This window comes from Delphinus delphis, chromosome 5, assembly GCF_949987515.2.
Source record: "Delphinus delphis chromosome 5, mDelDel1.2, whole genome shotgun sequence".
Lineage (NCBI taxonomy): Eukaryota > Metazoa > Chordata > Mammalia > Artiodactyla > Delphinidae > Delphinus > Delphinus delphis.
In genome coordinates, this window is record NC_082687.1 from 7,530,451 (window position 1) to 7,543,050 (window position 12,600).

The window sequence follows — 12,600 nt, forward strand, 5'->3', positions numbered from 1 at the left end:
TCTTTATATTTGAAGAGAATATCTTAAGAACAGTGTATAGTTGGATATGCTTCTCTGCTTTTTAACTGGTGGTCTAGTATTTCTACATTTAATATAATAATTCATATGCTTAGGCTTAAGTCTACCATCTTACTATTTGTTTTCTATTGTTCCGTCTATCTTTTTTTCCTTTTCCATATTTTCCTGTCTTCTTTTTTTTAATTTTTAAAATTTATTTATTTATTTTTGGCTGTGTTGGGTCTTTGTTGCTACATGTGGGCTTTCTCTAGTTGTGGCGAGTGGGGGTTACTCTTTGCTGTGGTGCACAGGTTTCTCAAAGCAGTGGCTTCTCTGTTGTGGAGCATGGGCTCTAGGTGTGTGGGCTTCAGTAGTTGTGGTATGCGGGTTCAGTAGTTGTGTCTCGTGGGCTCTAGAGCACAGACTCTGTAGCTGTGGCACACAGGCTTAGTTGCTCCGCGGCATGTGGGATCTTCCCAGATCAGGGCTCAAACCCATGTCCCCTGCGTTGGCATGTGGATTCTTAACCACTGCACCACCAAGGAAGCCCTCCTGTCTTTTTTTTAATTGAGCATTTCTTAGTATTACATTTTAATCTCCTCTTTTGGCATATGATCTCACTGTTTTATTTCTTTAATGGGTACTTTGGGGATTACAATATGCATCCTTAACCTATTACAGTACACCTGGAATTGATAGAATAACACTTTATATATAACGTAAAAAGCATACATAAATGTACTTCCATTTCCCTCTCCCCTCTTTTGTGCATTTGTCATGTATCTTACTTCTACACATTACAAATTCCACAACACATTATCACTCATGTTTCAAATAATTCGTTTCTTTTTAAAGAAGTTAAGGAAGTAGAAAAATGTTTAGTGTTCTTTATTCATTCATGTAGATTTGAGTTTCTATCTGGTATAATTTCCCTTTAATCTGAATAAGTTTATTTAACATTTCTTGTAGTGCAGGTCATCACTATGGTTATCTGAAAATATCTTCACTGGAGTTAAGTTTTCATGAAAAATTTTGCTTGTTTTAAATTCTAAATTCATAGTTTATTCCTAATTTAGCATTTAAAAACTACCATTCCATTGTTTTCTGGCTTGTATTGTTTCTGATGAGAATGCAGTGGTTATTGTATTGTTACTTTCCTGTATGTAATACGTCTTTTTCTTCGGAATGTTTTGAATTTTTTATTTTTAGTTTGGTTTAAAGCAATTGTACTACAATATGCCTAGGTGGTTTTCTTTCTGTTTATCCTGTTTGTGGCTCATTCCTCCATCATGGTCAGAATGGGAAGTTGAGATTTTCAAAACTGTTTTAAAATGTTCAGTTCTTGCTGAGGAGATGAATAGATGTCCTCAGAGACACTAGTTATTTGGTGATGCACAATATTCTCTGTGTTTTTTAATTTTTTATTAAATTTGGGGATTTCTTTTACTATTATTTCTTTTAACATATTTTTTTTCCTGCCAAAAGTTCTCTTCTACCTCTGGGACTTCTACTCCACAAATATTAGATGACTTTACAATACCCTGCAGGTCACTGAAGCTCCTTTTTTTTTTTTTTTTCAGCCAATCTTTCTCTATTGTGTGTGTTTCAGTTTGCAAAGTTTCTATTTAACCTGTCTTCAAAGTCTTTTCTTTTGTAGTATCCAATCTTCTGTTTCGCCCAATTCAGCAAATATCTTTAAATTTCAGGTATTTTTTAGTTCTACAATTGTCATGTGCTTTCCTGGCTCTCTTTTAGTTTCCATTTATTTACTGAGATCCCACATCTGTTTACTCATTTATTTATCTTTGTCTTTAGATTTTGGGCCTTTTTTATAACAGTTGCCTGAAGTCCTTGTCTGCTAATTCCGACACGTCTGTCATCTCTGGGTCTGTTTCTACTGCCTCCTCCCCCTCCAATTTTGGTCATATTTTTCTGATTCTTCACACGCCTACTAATTTTTTAAGTGTCATGCTGGACAGTGGAATGCTATGCTGTTGGGATTCTGGATTTGTCTTCCTGTAAAGACTGTTGGGTTTTATTCTGGCAGAGAATTAATTTACTGGCAGCTCAGCATGTTTCTCCTGAGGCTTGGCTTTAAGCTTTGTTAGAGTGGCACAGGCGCATCCCTACGCTAGGGTCGGAGGAGTCCTCCTGCTAAACCATGACTCTTCTGGGGCCTCAGCCCTGGCTTGCTGGCATTCCTTCCATTGTGTCCCAGCACTATGTATTCTCTGGGATTTCCATTCAGCTCACAGTCCCAAAGTAGCCACTCCTTACTAGGCCCCTCTGAGTGACCAAGTGTACGCACAGGTACTCAGTCAAAGATTCAAGAGGACAGAGATGCAGATTTCTGGGGCGCTTCTCTTCTAAGCGCCCTTATTTCTGGTGCCCTGAGATGCAAATCCCGGCTGCTTCAGTAGTCCCAAACTTCAAAATCTCTGTGTCATATGGATGGATGGCAAGACTGCTGCTTTCTGTTCAGGCTCTGTTTCCGTGGGCCACAATTTGGAAATCGCATTCAGTAAATTAGAGTGAACTTGATGTTCAACGTGGACTTCGTGTCTCTCAAGGGTCACAGCCCTGAGCTGTCTGTTAACCAAGGCCTGAGAAGAGCGGCTTCAGGAGTTTTGTTTGTTTGTTTGTTTTCCAGTTTCAAAGTTGTTAATCGTAGGAGAGTAAGTCTAGTACCTATTCCTTCAATCATGGCTAGAGCTGGAAGTCAGGATTTTCAGAATTCAGTTCATTTCTTACTCAGTAAATGATTGAATGTCCTCCAAGACATTAGTTAATTGGTGACTGGAAAATACCCTCTAATCACAACGACACATATTTATTGAGCAGTCTCGACTACCAGGCCTTATACTAAATGCTTTACATATGTTTTCTCAAACTTGCCAATGAATCAATGAACTGTGGGTATTCCTATTAACGTCATTTTAGAGATGAAGAAAATAAAATTTAGAATGTAACAAAGAATTGCCTGAGAACCTGTATCTGATGAATGTTAGAGCCAGGAATTGACTAGGTTAGTAACTCTGGGGTCAAACTCTTAAAAACCATGCTACCTTGATTATTCTAGTCCTAAACAAACTTATATAACAAAAGCTGTTCTTTCAAAGAAAGTTGTTTATTTGCTCTCCACAAAGGAAAATACAGCAATCTCTGTGGGCTCACTAGCTTTGAAATGCCTAACGGATATATATACTAATTACAAAAACATCTTTATTATAACTCTAAATACTCGAGAATGGGGAAACCGAAACTCTTGCATTTGACATTTTTTTTCTAAAGAAAAATAGATTGATTTCTTTGAACTGGAATAAGAGGGAAGGAAGATCAGTGCAGTTTATTATTTGTCAAAAAAAAAGCACACATACGTATTTTTAAAATTAATATATTTAGAGCAGTTTTATGTTCACAGAAAAATTGAGCATAAAATAGAGTTCCCACCTCCCTCCTCCTGCCACACAAGTGTTGCAGGAAGGGGGACCCCTTCCAGGGCCCGAGAGTGGGCTCTTGTCTAACACTTGGAAATAAATTGTCCTAGGAGACACGCTGACAAAGCAGGAGACTTTATTGGGAAGGGAAGCCTGGCGGAGAGCAGCAGCGTAAGGGAGCCCAGAAGAACTGCTCTGCCACGTGGCTCGCAGCCTCAGGTTTTATGGTAATGGAGTAGTTTCCGGGTTGTCTCTGGCCAATCATCTTGCTTGGCCCATATTTGGTGACTCAGGGTCCTTCCTGGTAGCGCGCATCTCTTAGCCAAAATGTATTCCAGCATGAGGGCTTCTGGGAGGTTGGTCATCTCCTCCTTCCTTTGGCCCCTCCCGAATTCTCCTGGTTAGTTTTCTGAGACAGCACAGTTTTCCTCATTGGGACCTCCTGTCGTGAGACAACTCAGGCAGTTGGGCCTGGCCAAGGAGGGTGGCTTCTGCCAACAGTTCCCCAACACAAGCAGCATCGTCCACCACCAACATCCTGCATCACAGTGGTACATTTGTTACAATCGATGAACCAACATTGATACATCATTGTCATGCAAAGTCCATAGTTTGCATTTGGGTTCATTCTTTGTGTTGTACATTCTACGAGTTTTGACAAATGTGTAATAACATATATCTATCATTATATTATCATGCTTTTCTAAATTAGTAAAAAGTAACAACAAGTAGAAGGTTCACTTTTACCTTACACTGAGAGTATTGTGGAAACTCAGTTATTGAGCAAAACAGTGAAGGTGACAGCAGTCTTTGACAGAGGCTCTCTGAAAACTGAGGAAATTGTGTTAAGACACTCACTGAATATTGAACACGTTGCCAGTGACGGGCCCTATTATTATTACTATGTGCTCTGGCTTCCAGTAAGCTTTTCCACTAGTAAAAACAAGGAAATGAACAGAAAATAGGCTTTCTTCATTGCTGGGCCCAATGGCTTCTTGTTTTGTCTTACTATATTATGCCTCTTCTTCCTAAGGCTTGCACCTCAATTATTTTCTATCTCAATAGATCGTATTACCATTAACCTCAACTCCTCATTTTGCACCTACAGTCACAGTTTTTTTCTCCCTCTGTTTTGCCCTCTACCTATAATCGATTACCACGTCCTGTGGACCTTGTCTTCAATCCAGCCCTCTTCTCCCTCTCATACCACCATTAGTTAACTACTCTCACTGCCTAATAACCAACTAACCATTTTCCTCACCATCAATCTCCCCCCATTCCAGTTCCTCTTCCAGACTGATGTTAGTGAGAATGTAGGTTCACCTTATTTGATCAGGTTGTGAAAAACAGTGGTCTACAAGACAGAAATTTATTTTTGTTTTCTGTAAATTTCCGGTTTGAATGGGAACTCCATTATGCAAAGTTGCCAGAGGTCCAGAGTCCTCCTTGTGGATCTATCACCCTTTGGGTTATCCTCATCTGCATCACCTGCCCTGACTCTAACTTGTGCAAGGGAAGAGTACACCCCTGCCCTTTTAAAAGCGAGCTCCTTAAGCAGCACACTTCACTCAAACCCCAAAGCCTCGTCAGGTGTCCACCCTGGGGTTCAATGGGGGCTGGGAAATGCAGTTTCTTCTGGGTGCCCCTGGACCTAGCTACGCTCAGGAGTTCTATTACTATAAGAGAAAGGAGGAGAAGAGATATTAGATACAGTTAGCGATCTCCACCATAACACTCTTGCTGATTAATGGATATAAATCTTAGTCTATAGACTCAGTAAAATATCACACTTTGCTCTTTATTTAAATTAGCTACCAAGCCTCCATTTGGTTGGGCTTGTGGAAAATTCAACCTCACTCCTTTTTAGCGTACACTTACTTCCCTGACTGGGTTTGCACCAAGGGTTTGGGGATCTCATATAATGCCAAACCTTGGGGGGATCCCTCCCGTTGTCAGCCCTGAGACAATACTGGTTTCTGCAGAAGCTGATGCCCTAGCCTGTAAGGATGGTTCAGTCTGATGCTCTGCTGTGCAGCTCCTTGCTTCCCCTGGCACACAGTATCCAGTGAAGCTGGAGCCCCAAACCCAGGATCCAGCATCCCCGGTGCAACGCATGCCATTTATTCTGTCCTGCTCTCAAACCCTCAGCCCCGGTCTCGTCTCCAATCTGGGAGAGAAACTTCTTTTTAACCTAGGAAAAAATCACTCTTCTCTCTCTCATGTCCTAAGAGGCACCTTCCTCAAACCTTATCCTCTCAGTGGATTTAAGATTTTGAAAACAAAATCCAAGAAGCCACCCTCAAACCTTCCTCAAGGCAAGGAAGAGGTAAAGCTTTTGTCTACCTGAATAGGGAATGAGAAAAGGAAAACTTAACGGGTGAGAACACGAATTAATAACTGAAATAAAAATTCCACTAGAGTTATTTTCCTAAAATCAACTCAGATCCTGTCCTTTCAGTGATTATAATTCTCCATTGTCTCCCCGTTGCATCTCCCCCCACCCCCGACATGCTAGCAAACATTCTAATCCCCCTTCACTCAATACTATAACGCAGCAGCGAGACATGCCTCTTACAATTCAGATTCAACAAATACATTTATAAGACTTGTCTCATGCCAAGGTTAAAACTTCTCTATTTTGCCTTGACACATTTTTGAGCCTTTCATACTTTCCATTCCTTCAGTTTGCTATCTCCTATACAGCCTGCTGGCCAACGTTTCGTCATGAAAACTCCTGCCCATTCTTCAAGACTAGCTAAAACGCTGTTTCCTCTAGAAAGCTTCCCTTAGTATCGCAGACATTTTGGGGTACTTCTTGGGTACCTGAGCCTCTACAGTGCACTCACGGACAATGGAAGGCACTCAGTAACGGAGACCCTCCACCATCCTTGGGTCTAAAATTCACCAAGAACACACCTTGTTAAGTGTCTGTTTTATGTACCAGATTGTGATTCCCTCCAGGGCAAGATGATATCTTATTCACCGATGTATACTTGCCTAACAATATACATGGCACAAGAAATGTGCTCAGAGATGCTCTGTTAGATTCCTAGGGCTGCCAACAAATTACCACAGGCCAGGCACAACAGAAATTTGTTCTCTAACAGTTCTGAAGCCAGAAGTCTGAAATCAAGGCACACCCTGTGAAGCCTCTAGGGGAGAATCCTCGCTTGTCTCTTCGAGCTTCTGGTGGCCCCTGGAGTTCCTTATCTTACGTTTGCATCACTTTAACCTCTGCCTCCATCTTCACATGGCCTTCTCCTCTCCTCCCTCTCTGTGTCTTCTCTTCTGTCTTTTTTTTTTTTTCTTTTTTTTTTTTTGTGGTACGCGGGCCTCTCACCGCTGTGGCCCCTCCTGTTGCGGAGCACAGGCTCCGGACGCGCAGGCTCAGCGGCCATGGCTCACGGGCCCAGCTGCTCCGCGGCATGTGGGATCCTCCGGACCGGGGCACGAACCCGCGTCCCCTGCATCGGCAGGCAGACTCTCAACCACTGTGTCACCAGAGAAGCCCCTCTTCTGTCTTTTATAAGGACCTTGTCACTAGATTTAGGGTCCACCCGCGTAATGCAGGATGATCACTTCTCAAGATCCTTAGCTTAATCACATCTGCAAAGATCTTTTTTCCAAATAAGGCTACATCCACATGTTCTGGGTGGACCTATCTTTTGGGGGAGGGGACCCAATTCAACCCACTAAAAATACTTTTTAAATGAATGAGTAAATGAATGAAAGGGGGGAAAAATGAACCCTTCGTAAACATGTGTTTGCATGCACAAAACATGAAGATAAGAAATATTGCTTTGTTTTTACATCTTTATTTGTTACCTTGTCTATTTGTAAGTTCACTTTGTAGATAATACCTTGTGCTTGTTGCCCTATACACGCTGATAGAATTCTGTTATGTTAAATAATACAGCAGTTCGAAAATTATTTTTAAACATTGTTCAAAAGTTGTTAATTCAAACGACACAATTAGAAAAGCTATGCAATCATTCTAACTATACTGCTTTTTTTTTCCCCGACATGACTTTTTCTTTTCTGAAAAAAACATGTTTTAAAAACCTGTTTCATATGTGGCTTTCTTTTTCTCTCCTAGAGTAAGACATAAATTGGGAGGTTACCACAATAGAACAGGGTTTTCAAATAGGCATGTCTACATATAGTCACCTTACTCTTGGTCCCTCAAAGCAAAGGCTGCTTTAAGAAATAGGACTTGTGAGACTGACAGCTGCTGCTTCTTGTGGGGGGTTATATTTGTCTATTTTCACAAACAGAACAGGTTGGGAAGTTACAGACCTAGCAAAATATAATAAGAAGATCCAGATTTATTTTCTGTTTGGTTTTAATATAGTTATTTTCTCTTTCCACTTCCAATGACTGCAGGATTTAATTTGAGTAATGCCACAGGAATGTGGTTTCAAGGATAAAAAATGTTCAAATAGCCACCTCCCTGTTCCTCACTTAAAAAAAGAATAATTTGCTGTAATATATATTGAAAGACTTCTGAGATGTTTTCTTCTTTTTGCTGGCATTTGTATTTTCTTACTTAAATAAGTAAATACAATTATATGGAAATTTAAATATAGTTCTCAAAGAGGTCTCTTAGCAAAATAAAATTACTATTTTGAAGTATTTCAAACAATAGCACTACCAAATTCTGTTATAAAAAATAATAAATACTTAATGTGTTTAACTTCCTGTTGTCTATCTCTCTCTATATATTTATATATAGAAGAAAAATATATATATATATATATTTGTTTTTTTCAATATCATTATCTCCTGAGAATGCATATTGAATTTTTTTTCTGAGAAGCTCATGGATCTTTATAAATAACAAATTGGAAACATGGGGCACCTAACTCCAAGCCTTTACTTTGGGGAAACATGGGCAGCTGGGGCGTTAAAACACTACAGTCAATTCTTAAGAAGGCAACAGACTGGGGAAAGGAGATATATATATGATTACCCTAGGCATACTCCCTCTATTCAGTTCTGAGCAGGATTGATGGGCCCCAAGTCTCTCCTTCCCTGTATCCCCTAAGAATTATGCAAGGTCCCTTTATAATGGTCCCTTTTTATATATCTCTTCTTCCTTTATCTTCAAGTCTGTCCTGATTCTTCCATTAAACCCAAGAGTCAGAACTGGTCTGCTGCCACTTCTTCCCCTAGTGCCTCATGGCAGACATCACTAATTGATCATGATACTCTTTATGGCTTAGCCTAAATTTGGTCTCAAGCACAAGGCTTTAAACAACCATCTGCTTGCTCAGAAATTATACAAAAGAAAAAAACTTGGCCATTCTTGCCCTAATTCATAAGAATTCCTTCCCCAGGACGGCTGTACCCTGCTTCCTGCTACCATAAGGGTCCCGCTGAGAATCACAGCGCCACCACCTGTCTGGCTTTGAGTAGCGCCTGCTGCTTAGATTTCCCTGTACCCTGGCTGCTTGCAGGATTGGAGTCCCTGAGATAGAGGCCTGCATGGATTGAATCTGAGATTACCCCACCCCTTGTAACTACTGTAGCCTGGATTCCACTGTCAGGGTAAGCTTCCGAATCTGCGTGCCTTCTCACTGCCCCTGGACTCCCTCTTCCGGCTTCTGCTATGTTCCCATTGACTGGGATTCCTGAGATCCAGACACATTTTCTTCCAAGAGAATCCCTGTGCAAAAACCCAGAAACCAGTCTCCGTTGCTTTATTTACCATATATGTTTCTGTTGGGATTAAATGCAATAAATCTTATGAGGCACTTAGCATGGTTGCTAGTCCATGTTGGCACCCAATAAATATTAGCCGCTCTGAGTTCTTTTGTCATCGTAATCGTCGTTACCTCTTTTAGGGTCTCCACATCAATTCCAGAAAGCCTTCTTGTAGAACAATTAGGAACAGGCTTCAAGTCTCAGAGACCCTCTGGCCACAAATGGACTTAGGGACAATCATACCTAGCAAATATTCAAATTGGAGCCCAGGGCAAATTAACCAGATTTGCCATTTACCAAGCTCCTTATACGTGCCCAGCACTTTCCACATAGCTTCTTACTTAACCCGCACACAGCCCAATCGGGTGGGAATTATAACTCCCATTTTATGGATGAGAAAGCGGAGGGTTGGAGAATCCAATGCCCAACAAAAACAACAGATAGTGAAACTGAAAGCAAACCCAGCCCTTCTCAACTCAAAACCCATTCTTTTGTCTTGAGTGTATTTCTTCTCAGCAAAGAGCCTGTGTCCTAGAAACAGAGTTTAATTTCTGGGATTCCAACTAATCGGGTTTTATCTTGCTTGTAGCTTGTATATTTCCTGCTCAGCCTTACATGAGGTAATTCCTGCAACTTTCCTCTCACAACCTGCCTTTTGATTTCTTTCTTCTCTTCTAATCAGTCAGCCAGACTTCTACTTCTTTTTTTTTTTTTTATGCGGTACGCGGGCCTCTCACTGTTGTGGCCTCTCCCGTTGCGGAGCACAGGCTCCGGACGCGCAGGCTCAGCGGCCATGGCTCACGGGCCCAGCCGCTCCGCGACACGTGGGATCTTCTCGGACCGGGGCACGAAGCCGTGTCCCCTGCATCGGCAGGCGGACTCTCAACCACTGCGCCACCAGGGAAGCCCCAGACTTCTACTTCTGATTGTTCTCAGCCACCCTGGTTCCATTGTTTGACATGATCATCCTTAAAGGCCCAAATCAGGTTTAAATCCTCCATTTACTCTTAAGACTAGTCCAGCCCACATTCAAGCTATTTTACTCCCTCCTTCCAATATCTTTTACCCTCCTAGTACTCTGCATCCATTGCTACACAATTATTATTCTTAATTATTCCCTAATTATTTCAAGTACTCATTTATTCATTCATTCATCTATTCAACTACTGGATTTGAGTACATGTTATAAACCAGACACTGGGTTAGACAATGGGTATGGAGATATGTAGAAAACAAGCTATTTGAAATGCTTTAGGGTAATTTTAGTGGGGCAAATAAGAAATACACACAAGTATCTATGATACTATGTTGAATAAGAAAAATACAGTGAGAAATAGAGCTAAAAGAATTCAGACAAGGGAAGAATTACTACTACCTAGAAGGGAGTAAGGAAAAGACAATGATTTCATTGAACTGAGGAAGAAGACAGGAGGTGTTGAGAGAAGGGGGTTTCTAACTGGCAGGCGCTGTCTGAACACAGGCACGGAGCTCGGAGCTCGGTGAGGGACTGTCACAAAGTAACGGGTAGCCATGGTTTGCCCAGACTTTAGAGTATATCAAAGAGAATTGTGGGAATCAGGCACATGGTGGATGCCCCTAATTACGGTGGGAGTGTGTAATGATGTCATTGGATAGGTAAGAGAGGGATCATAGGAGGTTTTTGAAATGATATAATAAGAATTGTGTCTTGCATCCCTCCCCCCAATTACACAAGAAATCTGTTGAAGTTTAAATCGTGTTTTTATACTTCTTTCACATTTCCTCAGAACTCAGAACAAACCTGGACGCAAAAGAGTATTTAATATATAGCCGAATGACTGATAAGAAGCAAATTATATATGATACTTATATATTTTGCTATTTATCAACTTCCATTGGAATAAGAATTTTTTAATTGCAAAGTATAGAGTTTAATTAGATAGCATGATAGTTAAGGAAAATAGCCCTTTGCCTCTGCATCAGTACTGCTCAAAAGATAATACTTCAGGTGTTAATTTCATCTTCAAAAATATTTGTTATAAGAAGAGAAGCTCTAGACGAACTACATATAAAATGTAACTTTAATATTTATTTATTATTTCTATTATGAATTTTTAAATTTTGTTCACAGAAATATTTTCCTTGAATCTCATCAAGAAACTGGGAAATGTTTTATTTTGTAGGAATTATTATTTTTTTATACAATTTTGAAAGTTTACTTTCCATTTACAGTTATTACAAAATATTGGCTCTATTTCCCGTGTTGTATAGTACATCCGTGAGCCCATCTTACACCCGATAGTTTGTACCTCCCACTCCCCACTGGTAACCACTAGTTTGTTCTCTATATCTGTGAGTCTGCTTCTTTGTTGTTATATTCACTAGTTTGTTGTATGTTTTAGATTCCACATATAAGTGATATTATATAATATTTGTCTTTACCTGACTTATTTCACTTAGGGTAATGCCCTCCAAGTTCATCCATGTTGAGGCAAATGGTACAAGTTCATTCTTTTTTATGGCTGAGTAATATTCCATTGTATTTGCATACCACATCTTCATTATCCATTCATCTGTTGTTGTTGTTTTTTAACACCTTTATTGAAATATAATTGCTTTACAATGGTGTGTTAGTTTCTGCTTTATAACAAAGTGAATCAGTTATACATATATTCCCATATCTCTTCCCTCTTGCGTTTCCCTCCCTCCCACCCTCCCTATCCCACCCATCTAGGTGGTCACAAAGCACCAAGCTGATCTCCCTGTGCTACGTGGCTGCTTCCCACCAGCTATCTATTTTTCATTTGGTAGTGTATATATGTCCATGTCTCTCTCTCACTTTGTCCCAGCTCACCCTTCCCCCTCCCCATATCCTCAAGTCCATTCTCTAGTAGGTCTGTGGCTTTATTCCCTTCTTGCCCCAAGGTTCTTCATGACCATTTTTTTTGTTGCTTTTTAGATTCTATATATATGTGTTAGCATACGGTATTTGTTTTTCTCTTTCTGACTTACTTCACTCTGTATGACAGACTCTAGGTCCATCCACCTCACTACAAATAACTCAGTTTCGCTTCTTTTTATGGCTGAGTAATATTCCATTGTATATATGTGCCACATCTTCTTTATCCCTTCATCTGTTGATGGACACTTAGGTTGTTTCCATATCTTGGCAGTTGTAAATAACATTGCTTTGAACATTGGGGTGCACGTATCTTTTCAAATTAGTGTTTTTGTGTCTTTCAGATATCTACCCAGGAGAGGAATTGCTGGGTAATATGGTACTTCTATTTTTAGTTTTTTGAGAAACTTCCATACTTTTTCCACAGTGGCTGCACCAATATACATTCCCACCAACAGTGTACGAGGGTTCCCTTTTCTCCACACCCTCACCAACATTTGCTATTCGTGTTCTCTTTGATGATAGCCGTTCTGATTATGTTATCTTAAGTGTTATCTTTAAAAGCCATTTTTCTTTTCTTTAAGA

At 40.2% G+C, this 12,600-nt stretch overlaps 1 long non-coding RNA gene across 1 annotated transcript in view; it reads right to left on the minus strand.

The window, feature by feature from the left end:
* Window positions 1–3,218: 3,218 nt before the first annotated feature.
* Window positions 3,219–12,600, minus strand: part of LOC132425725 (uncharacterized) — a 211,695-nt gene continuing 202,313 nt past the window's right edge. Inside the window, exon 5 of the long non-coding RNA XR_011246458.1 lies at window positions 3,219–3,972. This is a non-coding gene — a long non-coding RNA (uncharacterized lncRNA). The remainder of the gene's footprint in view (window positions 3,973–12,600) is intronic.